Raw genomic sequence first — 16513 nt, forward strand, 5'->3', positions numbered from 1 at the left:
AAAAAAAAGCCTGTAAATGCATTTTAGAACCCACTACAAAAATGTTAACCACTCTAAGAGTGCTTCTTTTGAAACATCATGTACTTGTTTATTTGAGAAACAAACAGATACAGAAAAGGAGAATGATCTCTCATCCTCTGATACGCAACCTGTGGGCTCACAACACCTGAGAATGGGTCAGATAGAAGCGGCAACCTTGAACACCATTCACATCTCCCACGTGGGTGGTAGTGAAGGCACACAACTATAACCGCATGAGCCATCATCATTGCCTCCTACCGTCCTCATTAGCAGGAAGTTGGAGTCAGGCACCAGACTAGGAATCAAACCTAGATGTGGGACATGCAATTTTCTCTCTCTCTCTCTCTCTCTCACACACACACACACACACACACACACACACACACACGTATATAGATGATATCACACACATACACACATATGTATACACATATATGCATGCATGTATAATTTATGTAAATACTAATGTATTTCATATACTGTTTTCAGAACATGGTGATACCACTACCGTATCTTCTTTGCTTTGTTTCCACTTTACCTCTTTCTTCCTTCTTCATGTTTAATTTCATTTTTAAAGTGACACAATTCCAATTTAATTTCTTTTTTTGTGTGTGGGGTGGGGGAGTGCGAACACAGTCCCCCATTAGCACAAATCATGCAGTCAAGTTTTCCACATTTGGGGACATTGCAGGGGTCGGCACATCCGGAGTGCAATGGATAAACCTCACCCTAGGAAAACCACCTTCGTGATCATGGTATCTCCCCTGCCAGGTAAGTATTCCAATTTAATTTCTAAACACTTTCGAAATTCTCCAGTAACAAGCACTTTGACAAGTAGTGGGTAGGAAAACACTATTCTTCAGTAGTATAAAAAACAGTAATCAAATCTCAAAATACCAATTTTGCTCATATACTTACTTTTTATTATAGTTTGAAAATTCAATAAAATAAATCAGAGAAAACACTATATAAATTGTATTCTTTTATATATATGGATATCCCATCATATATTACCAGCACAATTTCTTATCCAACCATCAGTTTATTGACCTCTGGACTATTTCGTTATTATATCCATTGTGAGTAGAGGTGGCATATAAATGGGGAGACAGGTAATAATTTCATAGGTTCATGATATTTCTTTTTTTTAAAAAAGATCTTTTTCATTTTATTACAAAGTCAGATATACACAGAGGAGGAGAGACAGAGAGGAAGATCTTCCGTCCTATGATTCACTCGCCAAGTGAGCCACAACGGGCCGGTGCTGCGAGCATCCGAAGCCGGGAACCTGGAACCTCTTCTGGGTCTCCCACGCGGGTGCAGTGTCCCAATGCATTGGGCCGTCCTCAACTGCTTTCCCAGGCCACAAGCAGGAAGCTGGATGGGAAGTGGAGCTCCCGGGACTAGAACCGGAGCCCATATGGGATCCTGGGGCCCTCAAGGCGAGGACTTTAGCAGCTAGGCCATGCCGCCGGACCCGGTTGATGATATTTCTTTTGGGTAAATCTCAGGAGATGAATAAATAAGTCAAATGGTAGAACTATTTTCTTATTTTGTAAAGAATCACCATACTATCTTCTATAATGGTTGTACTAATTTGCATTCCCATCAAGTGTGTATTATGGTATCTTTCCAATTCTTGCCAGCTTTTGTAGTGGCTAATGAGGATTTTCATTCATTGTTGATTATTTCATCCTGGTGTTGCTGACAGTCATTTGAAATAGGGGTAGGTGAGATGCCATTTTGGTTTTTATTTACATTTCCCTGATGGCTAATGATCCTGAATATTTTTCCAGAGTTCTGCTGCCCATTTGTATTTAGTCTTTCAGAAAATGCCTGCTCATATCTGTAAACGATTTCTTAACTGGATATTTGTTCCTATGTTTTGGTTGTTGTTATTGAGTTTGTTGGACCCTTTATAAATTCTGTATATTAATCCTTTATCTGATGTACAATTTCTAAACACTTTATCACATTCTGTGGTTTCTTATTTAATTTGTTGCACATTTCTCTAGCTCTGTAGAAACTTGTTAGCTTGAGCTAACTCCATTTGTCTGCATTTTTCTGTTATGTGTGCTTCTAAGGACTTCTCCATGAAGTCTTGGCATTTGCCAATATTTAGCAGTGTTTCCCCTATGTTTTTATCAAGAAATTTAATAACTTCAAGTCTTCTGTTTAGATCCTTGATTTGTGAGTTCATGCTTTTGCATGCAGAGATCCAATTTTTCCAACACCTTTTGTTGACAAGACTATACTGTCCCCAGAGAGCGATTCTAGTTTACTTGTCAATTATCAGTTGATTTTAGACAGGAGCAAGATTTTAATTTCTGGGGTCTCTAATATTTTCATTTTCCACATGTCTACTCTTTTGCTAGTATATGTTGATTACAACTGCCCTCTAATTATATATTTTGAAGTCTAGTTATGTGACGAGGTCAATACAACACATTATCAATTTTTAAAAAGGAATATAAATTAGAGAAGAAATAAAGAAAACTAATATAAAAATCATACATAGGAAGTTCTGGAATTTTAATTTTTGCCTTTTAGAGGATTTTTTATTTGTTTACTAGAAAGCATATATAGAGAGAAGATGAAAGATATATTCCATTTCCTGCTTCACTTCCAAGTGGCCAACACATCTAGTGGCAGGGCTGGAAAACGCAAACAGCAAAAAGCTTCTCTGAGGTCTCCCATGCTGGGTGCAGAGATCCAAGGACTAGGGCAGTCTTCCATTACTTTCACATCAGCATTACTGGGAGCTGGTTTGGAAGTGAAATAACCAAGTTTCAAATAGTATGCAACACTTACTGGTAGAGTCAGGATGGGGTGAAGGCTATGCAAGATTCAAATGTAATAGCCACCAGTTCACATTAGGGCCAGGAATGGGTGTTGGCTGCTCTGGGCTAGGCTGCAGCAGTTCCAGCATAAGCTGGGACTGTGGACAAACTGGGTGGAGTCAGTCTACAGCACCCACTGGAAAATGCCAAGGCAAGACAGGCCATGCCACTGTGCTGCAACAGTCACTGGCAGATACAAGAACCAAGAATGTGAGCAAATCTGTTGAGTGGGCTGTGGGGACCACCCTGCTGGGTCATAATTCCCACTGGTGAGCCTGAAAGCTGGGACTGGGGGCCATTTTGTCCGGACAGGGCAGCAATAACTCTCAGCCTGCATGCAGTCTGGGTTTGGAGAGGGCTGGGTTAGGCTAAGCCACTACATCCATTGGATCATGCAAGAGCCAGAATAAGTACTGACTGGACAGGCTTTACTGCAGCAACCATTGGCAAGTGTCGGGACTGGGGGTACAAATTGTGTCATACTGGGTTATAGTAACCCCTGGAAAGTGCCTCATCCAGGTTTGTGAGTGGGCGTAGTAGAGAAATGTGGGCATTCCTCTGCTGCACTGCAGCTACTGCTGGTGTGCACAGAGTTAGAGACCGGGGTGGACCAGGCTGAAAAAGGTGGCAGCACTGATCATGTATGTGTGAACTGGGTCATGGGGTAGGTGAGCTAAGCTAAGTTGTGGCATCCATTGGCATATACAAGAGCCTAATTGGGACACAACATGGACCAGAGCAGTTTACTGTGCATACAGGCACATACAGGAACTGGGAGGGAAGGTGGGTCTGGTGGAGGTTATCGGGGGTCATCCCAACTAGGCTGCGATTCCTACTGGTGTGTAAAGGATAGGTTTGTGTCAGGCTGGGTTGAATTTCGCTGCAGCACTCACAGATTTGCATAAGACATGGGGTTGTGGATGGAACTGAGAATGCAACTACAATGACCAGTGTATACACAGTTAGATGCAGGTGACAGACTGAACCAGACTCTGTACTGTATGGAACATGGGAGAGTTAGGTCTAGGGTCATATCAAACCAAAAGGTGAGATGTCTTCTGGGACCCCCAGACTAAAAAACTGGACTCAAACTCAAGTCACAGGGAGGATCACAAGATTGTGTTCCAAACTTAGATTGCATGTGTTGGAATAGGCCTCTTCAATTGCTGATGTTTGTGCAATGGATGATATGCCCAGGTGAATGAGGGGGACAAGATAGATAGATCATTTGGGCCTGCAGAGGATGTTGATTGCCAAGTCAGAATGGTTTGGACTGCTCTGTGGTTGAGTTTTGGCAGCAAGAGTCTGGGTGGACTGTGTCAGCCAATGGACCTTGGAAGGATGATTTTTTCAACCTTGGAGCAACAAAACCAACAGTATCTCAGAACAGGGAAAACTACTCAAAAATGCCTCCAGAACATTCTTCTTCATATTGGGGTTTTCAAGAAGATATCAAGTGGGCATTCCCCCATCCCTGGTACCAACATAGTTTGACAGCGGCTGGGCATGGACTCCTCCCTCCCTCCCTTCGAAAAGGGAAGAAAAGAAAACTTGGGAACATTTGTCTCACCAACTTTTCCCCCATGCCTTGACCCTCCCATCCGAAACAGTGGTCTTCATGGGTGTGCATCTTTACCAACTACGTAAACAACATCAAAAGTAAAAATAATACAAAAAATGTAAAAGAAAAAAAGATTTTAGAAATGATAAATAATTGACCCTACTACCACAAAAGCAATAGTTGTAGAGTAGAAGCCCTAAATTGAGAAAATCAGAGATGAAGGAGACATTAGAATGGCTATTACAGAAACCAAAAGAATCTTTAGGAATTGTTACAAACTATTATATGGCATGCAATTGGACAATCTAGAATAGCAGATAGATTCCTGGACATGTATAGTTCACCCAAAATTTAGTCATGAAGACAGAAAACCTGAACAGATGACTTGCTAAAGCAAAGATTGAATCAGTAATAAATACCGTCCCAAACAGAAGACTAGAACCGAAATTCACTGTTACAAACTTTAAAAAATTCTAGCAAATTTTAAAGAACCAATTCCACGAGAGGCTCTCAACTGAACTTGAACTGTGGTTATGCAACTAGCTGGAGGAATCCACCATGGGGGGAGGGTTTGGGGAGGGGTCGGGAGAATCCCAGTACCTATGAAACTGTGTCACATAATACAATGTAATTATTGAATAATTAAAAAAAGAACCAATTCCAGTTCTTCTTAACTACAAAACAATTGAAATGAAAGGAATCCTTCAAAATCCTTCTGTGTTTGGAGCATCACTTTAATTCTAAAGCCAGAAAAAAAGTATTTAGCCACTATCCCTTCATGAGGCAGATTATTGTTAACTGTGAAACGATACAGTTTCAATGTATCCGATTAAGGGTACACAGCTGGAAATTTTGTTCATATATTATGTTTCTCTGTTATTTTATATACTAATAGGATTCTTGAAGGAGCTGATCATTTACATGTTTATCTTTCCCAAGTTGCTGGCCGGATTGATTTCTGATGAGATCTCTTTCCCTAACTTGAAAATAGCAGCTTTTTTGCTGTGTCCTCAAATGGCTTTCCGTTTGGTGTTGGAAGCTATAGAGAACTATTTGGTGTTTGATTTTCAAATAAGAACATGGCTCTAGGGGATTAGAGTCCTATGGTTGTGAATGTATGCAGTGATAAGGCTTGCCTTAAAGTCAGATTGAGGGTAAGGGCTTCAGCACAATCATTTTCAGGGAACTTCAGTCCAAGACATGCTTAAATCCCATGTCACTTTTTGGTTGTCCAGTATGTCCTCTGTGTGGAGACAATTGTTAGTTGTTGCCTTCTTACATGGTTCGTGCCTGACCCATGAGGTAGGACTGTATTCACTCAGATTTTGCTAGCAGCTCATGCCCAAATTAGTTTACCAAGTCTCCTAATTATATTACCCATATATAGAATTCTGTTCATGCCTGGGTGGTGCTGACCTTTATGAATGTTCAATAACTCAATAATCAGAATCAAGGGTCAAATCAAGGAATTACAGGGGACCCTCAAGTAAGTCAGAAAATAAAACATAGACGGGGGAAAGCTGTATTTCTTATTTGGGATGCTGAAGTCAGCACCACAGGTAGAACTAGGATTGTATGTAGCCCATAGATCATGGGCTGAACACTGGGGAATGCAGTAAGAACTGCTTTAATTAGGGAACTGCAAAAACACAGCATATACTTTTTTTCTCCCTAGATTATGTACTATGACTGAGTAGTCAAGGGCACTGCACTGGCCTTATGTGCAAGGTGTCATGACTTTTGCCACTTATTACTCTGCCTTTGATAACATCCTAATGTATTCAGGCTACATTTCAGTCAACAAGAATGAAACAAACAAACACACACACACACATAAACTCTTAAGGATCCTATTCTCACTCTTAATATGTATACATTAGTAATTTAAGTAGTCCACAATGAAAGCTAAAGAGTGAATCCTCAAACCAGATAAATTTCCAGGTAAAACAAAAAAAGACGGAAAAGGGTGATTATGAAAATATGTCAGTTACAAATCTTTGCAAGAACAAAGAAGGAGATTGTATTCTGTCAAATGTGGAAACAGAGCACTGAACACTGAGTAGAATCACATAACTCTATTCAGAGAGTTAGAAGATTATTGAGTGAGACAGATGAAAGACACAATTCAGTGGTGACTGCATTGGTCCAAATGAGAGAGGATGGTGATGTGGGTAAGAGTGCTGTGATATAAGTTGTAGATTTATGATTAAAGATGAGTCTAAGATAACTGCTTAGGGTTAAAATAGTAAAACAGAGGGAGATGATAATAAAACTGTATTTTCTGAGATGTTGGACAGATAATTGGACCTTCCATTATATTTGAGAAATGAATTGTGAAATATAAGATTATCTTTGTGCACATTATCAAATGTGTTAGGAAACATGACATGTGTCAAGTTTGCTTGTTTTATTTTTCACAGGAAATTCTTCCATTATCTGTGCCAGGATCTATGGTAACACCAATTTGACTATTGCATTATATTGGAATACATCAACAACTCTCCAGTGCTAATAAGATAATGTCTTCTTTTTAAGAAGTAAACATCACAAAAGTGGATAGCTGTGTGTTAGTATGTGTGCATGTGAGAGAGAGAGAGAGAGAGAGAGAGAGAGAGAGAGAGAGAGAGAGAAAGAGAGAGAAGCTGAAAGATCTACTGTGTTATTTGGCTAAAATACTGGCAGGCTCTGAGTAACTTACTCAACTTTCAAGGACATAAATGTCCTCATCTGTAGAGTGGGGATAATAACACTAGTTTATTTGCCTGGGAGAATCGTTGTGGATCCCAATGGGGTAAGAAGTGCAGAAAAACTCTGTTTAAAATGTTAACATCCTGGTGAATAATTTAGATCACATTTCAGATTTACATCTGATTCTTCCCAGGATACCAATTGGTGAAAGCGACTACTCCTCAAGCTTGTTCCTTCCAACCCACTGGACAATTTTGTTTCTCAAAGCAGGGTAGGAAAACACCAAAATAAAGTGGCAGATTTAGAATCTGAGTCTGGGATTTTCTTCCTTCCTTCCCTTCCTCTTTCATCTCTATGTCTATCCCTGTCTCCATCTCCATCTATCCGTTTGTTGTTCCTTGTTTTTTTTTTTATTAATTGATCCAATATTTGTAATGAGTATCTGAAGCAACCTTGCTATCAAGACTGATAACTGCAGGTTGGTGGATTGGTAATAGCATGTTAACATTAAAAGATTACCAGTAAGGTATCTAATGTATTTGACAAACATTCTTAGTTATCTATTAAATCAAAATGTATCTCATATCTAACATATTTCACCAAATTTGTAATAAGCGTTGTGTTAAATTTAATACTTTGTATTTAACATTAACAAAATAATTCAGACTTAATAAGTATATGGCAGTTAGGATCAAAATTAAATTTTAAATTTCTTTCTTTCCCTGAGCATTCATTAAGCTCAAAGTTGTGATTTACACTAAAGTTGTACAACTATAGGTACTTTCTTTGAGAAAAATATATTTGTATATGATATATAATATCAGCAATACAATATGTGCATGTACATACACATATATGTTTATAATTATATATATATGAAAATATATGTATATATACATATATGTATCTGAAATAAGCAGGATCTGTTAAAAGATTGATTTAAATTTTATTCAGGTTGGAAATCAGATGGCAAATGCTCAGGAGACACAGCCCAGTGACTTTCAGTGACTTTTGGGAAGTGTTCCAAAGTGGTAGAATAAGTTGGCTTTTCCTAAACTTTGTTTAAGATGTGGTCAATGAGAATTTCTCACCAGTTGTAGATTGCTTTCATGGGTGAAGTTTGCTACAGACACTTTTAGACATCAGAAGGCTGTTGTCTCTGAACAGAAGATATTGAAAATCACATTGCATAATTTTAATGAATACATTTCTGGAATAGATAAGAGATGTATAAAGAAGAGAGAATTTGTTTAAGTGGCTCCAGATGGCTAGGAGAACACAGACTCAAGATTAATAACTTCCGTACCACTCTGTAGACAAGTCTCAACAGGTGTTTCTGCTGAGTACATATTTTCCTTGGGGATTATTGATAAAAGTATAATAAACTACAAGAAATTCATTGATATCGGTGTGCAGGATCCATTCCATTAAGGAGAGGAAAAGCAATTAGAATTAGAAAAATCAAAAATGACTACTTGAATTAGAATGAGAGGAATTTGAAACATGGCAAATCTTTTATTTCTTCCCAGATATAAAAGAAAAACAGAGCATCAACAAGTGAAATATTTTAATTTGCCCATATATATCTTGTGTGTTTACAATTTCCACAAGTGTTATCACCTTAATATTTAATGCTTATACTTAGAAAAAGTATGTATAAAGATAAATATTTGATAGGACATTTGAAAAGAGTTTTGACTATGAGGAGATATCTTGTGACTTTCATTAATGATCTTAAAATATGAAAAAGATTTTTGTGCTTAGAATACATGTTCTATAGTTTTAGATGATAATAATTTAGAAGTGCTTTTTAAGAAGTATGGGAGGAGGAAATTAATTTAGGTATTTATATTCACAGAAAGCAAATTATGACCAAGAAGGCAAATCTGGCTTATTCTGCTTTGTAAATGTAGCTAAAGATAATACACGTATACACACTAATTCAGTTTTCGTGCTTGGTTGTGTAATAAAAGATTTATGTTACTGTAACTGAAATTCTGTGTTCCTCTGAGGCAGGAATTCTATTACTTGATTTTTTTAAAACGTTGCCTATCTCTGCCTCATGTAATGTTCTTCACTGAATAGATATCTATACAAAATAGCTCTTATCCAAAACAAACTGAGAAAATGTTCTTGATGATGATGATGATTACTAGTAAACTGAAAAACATCAAGTTGGTAGCATGAATCCTACCTGCAAAATAACTTTTCAGTGATTTGGACGCGTAGTAATAATAACAGCAGAGGAGGTGTGTGAAAGCTAAGGTGGCAAATAAGCAGATCAGGCTGTCTGTGGTGATAGCCTCTGTTTACCAGGAAACAGTGAGATGAGGGTTATCATACAAATTTAAAAATTGGTTGCAGGACTAAAGACACAACCAACTATTTAACAGAGATAAAATTGTCAAAATACATTTCATGCAGTTAAAATTTCATGAATAAAATGCATCCTTACCACATGTCATTAACATAAAAAATGATGGAAAGAAGAATATGGAAGAAAGAGGGGGATGAATCATTGCAAGAATGATAAATACAGAATTACAAAAAAAATGCCAACAAATAAGAATCAGACACAGTAAAAAATATAGTAAAGCATTGTTTTTTCTGTAGACATAATCAGGGTGAAAGTGTTAAGCATTTTTATCAGTGAGTCAGTGAAACTCTGTACATTTTGGTGATTGAATAAAATTTCCAGTATCACCCAGGTAAGAAGTAGTAGTTTTGAATATTAAACATACATCTCTCTTACAAAACACTATACTTTTAACCCATTTCAATAAACTATCTCAAAATTACTTTTGAAGTCATTTGAGACATCTTCTGGTCTTTGTAACTCATAGGCTTTGATTTCATTTTTTTTCTGGCCACTCTCCATTCTCTCCAGTCTGTTACATGTCTGATGAATGTGTTATAATTTATCTTGCCATCTTCTCTACTCATACAGGTCAGTAGCTTTTATGACTCGACTCACCTCACAGGGCACACAGGCTCCTGCAGTAGAAGATAGGGGTTCTTCTGTATGGAGGAACAGAAATTTCTTGAACCTGGAACACAGTATACTTGATAATCAATATACTTGTTAAAAACCCAGTTATCTCTTTGCTGTGCTTACACATTATTCTCCTATTGGCATGAATATTAGGGATTCAATTATTCATTTGTCCATTCAGTCATTCACTAGATGTTTATGTACTCTTAGTGCTCCTCTGAATGTAGTTAATCAGAAAGACAAGGCCTGATCTCCTCTTATAAAATATGCATTTGAATGTAAATTTTTTATGCAAGATAATAAGTAAATAAATGTTTGAAGTATCATTTCAGCTCCTCATAAATTGAAGAGATAATTTAGTATTGTTATAAGGATTACAGTGATTTAATCTTTTTATTCAGGGATACTTGGCTTTCTAGAACTTCAATACAAGTATTTCATAGGTGTTTGAAAACTCATAAAACAAGAGCTATGAGTGTGTGCATTTTTGGTGTAAAGACTTGAGCATATAGCAGTATCTCAAAGGAATAGCAACTGCAGAGAGCTGTGATCCACAGACTGAACTTCAGTATTATCATTTCAGAACACATGATGCTGGAACTGACATCTGAGGAACAAGTCAAGAGGAATGGTGGGTAAAATGTCAACCTGAGAGGCTAGCCCTCCATTTCAGAGTGTCAATTCAGGACCCAGTTGCTCTGCTTCTGATCCAGTTCCCCACTGATATGCCTGAGAAGATGCAGTCACTGGTGTCCCTGTTGCCATGCACAAGACCCACATGGAGTTGCAGAGTCTTGTATTTGGTCTGGCCTTACACCCAGGCATTGCACATTGCAGTCGTCTTAGGAGTAAATCAATGGATGGGAGATTCTCTCTCTCTCTCTCTCTCGTCATTCTACCTTTGAACATATGTCCATCAGAATACAGAGCAGATTCCTAAGGAGAGCACTAGTGTGGTGAGTTTATGAGGAAAAAAAAAGTACACAAGAATGAATTAAAAAAATGTTCAAATACTCCAGATTTTGGGTTAAAAAAAAAAAAAACAACAAGAGTTCTTGAACCCATCATAGTATCATAATGATTTGATACAAAATAGGAATATCATTTACTGTTTTTTTAAAAAACCGTACTCCCATGACTAGATTGTAAGAAAGAAAAAAACTGCAAGGCCAGCAGAAAAGCTGCTTACAAGTATGTGGTCTTGGCCAGAGCATAGTTGTAAAAATTCTACAGATTCCAAAATATGTTTCGGGAGAATATTTCACAGAATTTTCTTTGAAAATTGTTAGTGGACCTTGATGACAGTATGTTTCAGGTATTATTTTTCTATACTCAGTTTAATTTTGCTTGAAAATTAATTGTAAAAATTGAACTATTAAAAGTATGTGAGGTGGCTTGGTGGTACAATACAGTAAGCCATTTTCTGGGATGCCACAATCCCATACTACACAGATTTGATTCTGGGTTACCCCTCTGTCTGATCCAGGCCCCTGCTGATGTTGTTGTGAAAACAGTAGAAAATGGGACAAATACTTATGACCCTGTCCCTCACAGGGGAAGGACAAATCTGGATGGATATTTATACAGTAAAACAGGTAAAGGGAGATCTATCCATCCCCCTGGGACTTTATTTCAAATAAAAAGAACTGTTTGTTAAAACAAAAAACAATAACAACCAAAAAAAAAAAAAGCAAGAAGAAAAAGAAAAGAAAAAAGAAAAACTAAGTATCTACATCATGCTGTAATTTAAAAAGTGGTTGAAAATTTGTATTATTACTATTTTTAAAGTAAATTTTAATTCTTAAAATATAAACGTTTCAATTTATTTCACCAGGAATTTAAATAATTCAATAGCATTTAAAAAATAAATAGGAGATACAAATGCCTACATTTAACTGTCATACTTAAAGAAGTTTTCTTTTTGATACAGATCATTTTTTTCTCTAAGTTTTAAAAATTTTATGTTATGTTCCTTAAAGAGTTAATCAACATAGAATAATCATCATTTTTGGTTTGTTGTCGTTATTGATGTTTTCAGTAGCCAAAGTTTAAATTTGACTTTTGTTGTTGTTGTTGTTGTTGAAACACAGAGCAACACAGAGAAGGTCAGAACACACATACACAGGGTGAAGAGGAGAGAAAGAGAAAGAAGTGAAAGAGAGAGAGGGGGGTCTCCATTACAGACACTCCTATGGCCAGACCAAACTAATGCCACAAGGCAGCCACTCAGTCCCAGTGTCCCACTTAGACACCTGGACCCAAGCCCTTGAGTCACTAGGTCAGAGTTAGAAGCAGCAGGACTTGAACCCTAGAATTTCTACATGGAATGGAGGTGCCCAAACTCACCTGCAGTTTCTACCCCTTATGAAGACTTTTTTTTTAAAGACTCAAGTCCTAAATTTCTTAATGAAATTTTAATTTTCTACAATTTTGCTAGTTATTTTCTTTAGTGTTATAATTTTGAGTAAATATTTCTAGAATATAATTGAACTATATATTCTGACTTAAATATTATTTTATGTTTTATAGTAATTTTGTTGCTCACAAAGGTCATTTGTTTTTAAAGCTATATGCGAAAAATATTTGCTGAATACTCATATAACATGTTGATTATTTTATCCATTTGAGCTTTCTCAGTTGTTTTACATAATATTGAGAATTTTTAAAATCAATGTTCATTATGAATGTTTCATACTTAGAATAAATATAAATATACAATTCAGTTAATACACTAATTACACAGCATATTTCACTAGTTACATTTAGTTGTATTTCTTATTCATAAATTTAACATGAATATATAGACAGACTTGTGTCACACATTATTATGTGATGATGTGGATAACTTACAGTCATTAAGTTTTCATTGAACAATCAAGTGTGCGGGAATGAGGTTAAAACCATAAGTATTTAGCCTTTTAAAACTAATTGTGAAGGGCCCGGCGGCGTGGTCTAGCGGCTAAAGTCCTCGCCTTGAAAGCCTCGGGATCCCATATGGGCGCCGGTTCTAATCCCGGCAGCTCCACTTCCCATCCAGCTCCCTGCTTGTGGCCTGGGAAAGCAGTTGAGGACGGCCCAATGCTTTGGGACACTGCACCCGTGTGGGAGACCCGGAAGAGGTTCCGGGTTCCCGGCTTCGGATCGGCGCGCACCGGCCCGTTGTGGCTCACTTGGGGAGTGAATCATCGGATGGAAGATCTTCCTCTCTGTCTCTCCTCCTCTGTGTATATCTGGCTGTAATAAAATGAATAAATCTTTAAAAAAAAAAAAAAACTAATTGTGAAACAGTTTTAATCCCTAACACCAGTTGACTTCACTTGAGATGGAACATCCCTTATCCCTGAACCTGTCTTCGAGACCTGAATCAATTTCTGATAGAAACTCCCTGGTAATGAATTCCTAGGGTCAGGAGGCAGATGTTGAGGGCTCAAAAATTTGGAATTGTGACACCCATTTGGGAAACATGGATACAATTTTACAGCCCTTGGCTTAAGCCTGGTCCAGCTTACCTGTTTTAGATATCTGGTAAGTGAACAATGTGTGGGAGATTTCTCTCTTCCTTACAAATGTTATTATTTTAACTTGCCTTTTTAAAAAATCAGTAAATAAGTACCATGTAATGCAGTATTTATGTGATTTTTTAAGAAAGAAATCAGGAGGTTGGTGTTGTGGCACCGCAGGAGAAGTCATTGTTTAGGACACTTCATCCCATATTACAAGGTGCCTAGTACAATTGCCAGTTACTCCACTTAAAATACAATTTCCCGTTAGTGTGCAGGATGGTGTCAGCTGATGGCCCATGTACTTGGGTGGCTGCCACCCATGGAGGAAACCTTGATGAAAATTCTGGCCCCTGGATGGGTGGATGGAAGCTTTATCTTCCCATACTTCACGACGTCTCTATCAATTCATCTGTCAAATAAGTACTAACTCTTTGAAAGAGGGAAAAAACGAAATCTTAAGGTACAGTACACACAAGTCCTGACCTAAATAAAAGGGAAATAGTTGATGACTAGATATATGTCTACTTTTAAATAAAATCATCTTTATTATTAACTGACTACCTTTATTCTAAACATGTTAGTAGGATTTGTATGAGTCTAAAGCTTACAAAAGTAGTGACTACCACATAGTACTTCTTCCTATTGCCAAAGTCACATGAATATCCCTTAATAAATATCACTACAAAATGGGAGATTCAAAGAAAACATATTGTCCAGTTTTCTTTTGTTGTCTACTAGCTATCTTCAGTCTCCACCTTCATAACAACATTGGTTAGTGTGCACTCCTAAATGTGAGTGTTTATTTTGGTTTTTTGGTTTGTTTTGATTTGGTGTTTTTTGTTTTTTTTTTTTTAGCTATATGACATGAGAAGGTCAATAATGTCAAGGAAAACAGTGAAAATATTACACAGTTTCAAAGTACATAAATTACTTCAAACTTGTTTTCCAGGATTTTGCCATGTAGTTGAACAGATAGATTTGCGAACTTAGATGTTACAGAAACAGTTTACTATATTCTAAAAATTCCCAAGTTCAATTCACTGTGATAGGACCTTGAAATCTGAGAAATCAAGACAGGAGTTGAAAATATATCTATTCTGCAATGTGACTTCACCAAAGTTTGTGATGACAATAAGTAAACTGAATGCACTGTTCCATTATGTGAAACTGGCTATTTACGGTAAGCTTTCAAAGTTTGTAAGAGTTTCAGTCCCTGTTATCTCATATAGGTAGATAGATAATGGCCATATAAAAGGATACAACCAATCTTATTATATATACTGAAATATTATGCTTGCAGAAACACATGCACACATATGCATACAGAAATTTAAGACACTAATTAACTTGGTGCTTACATTCTGTTTGAAACTATACAAGAGGCAGACATTTGGTTCAGGGATTAAGATAGAGCTTCTGACACCTGCTTCCCATAACAAAGTGCATGTTTCACACTCTGGCTTTCCCGCTTCTGATGTACCATCCTGTTGATGCTCATCCTGGGACAGGGCAGGTAACAGCTCCCTGACATGCATGTGGGTGAACCAGGCTCAGTGCTGTGACTCTCCTGTTCATCTTGGACACCCACTCAATTGCAGGACTTTCAGACTACATCCGCAGAATGAAGGCATCTCAGTGTGTCTTTTGAAGCAACTGATAACAACATAAAAATAGTTACTTTTTGAAACTGAAATTTCTTGCAGAAATTGATAATTAAACCAAGTAGGTTTGCAGAAGATTTTACATGAGAATAAAAAGAATTAGCATATATCTTTTATGGGTGCAGTCTAACATAGCGATGGGACATAACAATTTTTGAGCAATCATTTCAATTTATAAAAACAATTTTTCTTGACACATTTGTTTAAAAAAAAAAAAAACATTTATTTGTGCCCAGCATAGTAGCCTAGTGGCTAAAGCCCTCACCTTCCAAGTGCCAGGATTCCATATGGGCTCCAGTTCATGTCCTGGTGGCCCAGTTTCCCATCCAGCTCCCTGCTTGTGGCCTGGGAAAGCAGTGGAGGACAGTCCAAAGCCTTGGGACCCTGCACCAGCATGGGAGACCCTGAAGAGGTTCCAGGTTTCGGGCTTCAGATCAGCTTAGTCCAGCCATTGTGGCCCCTCGGGGAGTGAATCAACAGTTGGAAGATCATCCACTCTATCTCTCCTCCTCTCTGTATATCTGCCTTTCGATAAAATTAAATAAATTTTTCAAAAAGACATAAATATACAGTTCCATTTCTTTCTAAATACGTTTTTCAGAAAAGTTGGATGTTATATTTAAAAAGACCTGTCTCACCTAAAAACTTTGCTAAGTTTTCGCTTGCTAGAAAAACATTTGCTACTATGATCTACTGATCTAGCATTTGTTTTAAGTGTGTTCTAATGCCTTCCAGTAGGAATGTGAATATATTTTCTCTGCATTAAAGATAATTCAACTTTATTATTGTTTTTTCTCCCTTAGTTATTATCATCTTTGTAACTCCAGACAATGCCATATTCCACTTGAACTAGAGTTCTTAGAATGGCCAAGTTCATGGCTATTTTTGAGTGTATGTTTTTTAAGGGAGATGAGTCGAGGATCTGTTAAAACCCATAACAGATAAATAACAATATTCTAAGGAATATACATCAGGGAAAAAAAGAAAGACACACCATGGAATACTGCTTCTTAACCATACAAGAATGAAATTTTGTGTTGAAATCTTATGTTTTGCAGTAAAATGAATGCAAATGGAAATCATTTCATTTAGATAAATAAGCCAATGAAATACATCCATTGGGATGTGACTGTAATTATTTCAGCCTTTATTGATATTACTGTGGAACTGTGTTCTTCCTATATTTCACCTGCTGAATATTATAATTGGTACCAAATCAAATCTGTAAATGTATAGTGAATAGAATC

At 37.1% G+C, this 16513-nt stretch overlaps 1 non-coding gene across 1 annotated transcript; it reads right to left on the minus strand.

Annotated features, from left to right (window-relative positions):
- Positions 1 to 636: 636 nt before the first annotated feature.
- On the minus strand, positions 637 to 800 carry LOC118758140 (U1 spliceosomal RNA). Its single transcript, XR_004995561.2, has one exon. It is a non-coding gene; the product is annotated as a U1 spliceosomal RNA (small nuclear RNA).
- Positions 801 to 16513: the final 15713 nt, after the last annotated feature.

The sequence above is a fragment of the Ochotona princeps genome, chromosome 18, assembly GCF_030435755.1.
Source record: "Ochotona princeps isolate mOchPri1 chromosome 18, mOchPri1.hap1, whole genome shotgun sequence".
Taxonomy (NCBI): domain Eukaryota; kingdom Metazoa; phylum Chordata; class Mammalia; order Lagomorpha; family Ochotonidae; genus Ochotona; species Ochotona princeps.